A 1,670-nucleotide genomic window follows, 5' to 3' on the forward strand; every position below is an offset into this window, starting at 1 on the left:
AAAAAAAAAAAAAAACAGAAGTGCTTATTAATCCAGTACTTATTTATTTATGTGGATGTGAGATCAATCTCCTCCTGGATAGGATGCCAGACCTGAAAAGAAATCACTCCCAGGAGAAGTGGTCACCAATTTCACAGTTTCCCACACTTACCGAAAAACTGACAACAATATCATTAAGGCTTTGATTAATAATCATCATCATTTTTTTGTTGGTTTTTATGCAATCTGTCAATTTAGCCCAAATACTCCATATGTACAAGGGATGAGTCAAAAAATGATGCCAATAAAATCTGCACTACTTTCTGACCCATCCTCATATTTGAAATATTTAAAAATATTTTCTGACCTTTAAAAAGCTTTCTCATGAACATTTTCTTCACAAATTATGTCTTGATAATCAGCATCTATTTTTGACATCTTATTTTTAACATACATAAGTGGGAATGGTGCAACGGTTGCTTATGTAAGAGCAGACATGTCAATGTTGTTGAGACGCTCAATTCACAAACCTTTGGTCTCAGGCTCTGTGCAGCACCTTGGGCAAGTATCATCCATTAAAGTTCTGGGCCCACCAAAGGAGACAGAAAATGAAAGCCTGTTGTATATATATTTTATCTTTTACTTGTTTCAGTCACCAGATTGTGGCCATGCTGGAGCGCCACCTTGACCTTTTAGCCGAATGAAGCAACCTCAGTACTTCTTTTTTTTTTATATTAAGAAGTGGCACTTATTCTATCAGTCTCTTTTGCCTAACTGCTAATTTACAGGGAGACAAACACACCAACGCTGGTTGTCAGATGGTGGTGGTGGTGGTGGTGAGGGGGACAAAGACAGACACAAAGAAACACACACATAGATATATATACATACATACATATATATATAAACATATAAATATGTATATATATATATACATACATGCACACATACATACATACATGCACACATACATACATACATATATATATATATATATATATATATATATATACTTGTGGTGTTATGGGCTGTGATGAGCTGTGTGTTGTTGGTGGAGAGAGATGAGGCAAACAGAGGTGAAGCCAGACCGGAAGGGCCAGATCGGAAGTCGGCCACACGTGGTCGAAGGCCAGTACGTGGGGTCAGTCAGAAAACAGACAGCTTACGAGAAAGACGTGTTTTGATCAAGAGCGATTGTTTACTCCGCTGCGGTCGACAAGGTAAGGTCCAACGTTTCATTCTGTCCTTTTGCTTCTTGTTGTCTTTTTCCTCCATCACACCACAATACTTATATATATATATTATATATACACACACACAAGCATTTCCTCTCAAAATACACTGGTCAGCTGGAGGCAATAGTAGATGACACTTGTCCATGGTGCTGTCGGATGGGATTGAACCCAAAAGCATGTAACTTACAAAGCGATGAAATATCAAAATACACTTGAATGGCGGGGCGCCAAGATAGAGAAAGTATCCAACGATTCTGTTTTAGCTCGAAGTTTGTTCATTGATGCTGTGGTTTATTCACAGTTTGATGGCTGTCCTGTCCAGTGCTAACCGTTCGACTGTGAAATAAAGACTGTGCGACAGAGATGACATAATTGTTTTGTTTACTTCTGATAAACAGAATGGGTATATGTATGTGTATATGTGTGGCACATGTGATGTGTGTATGTGTGTGTGTA

The sequence above is a fragment of the Octopus bimaculoides genome, chromosome 22 (assembly GCF_001194135.2).
Source record: "Octopus bimaculoides isolate UCB-OBI-ISO-001 chromosome 22, ASM119413v2, whole genome shotgun sequence".
Classification (NCBI taxonomy): domain Eukaryota; kingdom Metazoa; phylum Mollusca; class Cephalopoda; order Octopoda; family Octopodidae; genus Octopus; species Octopus bimaculoides.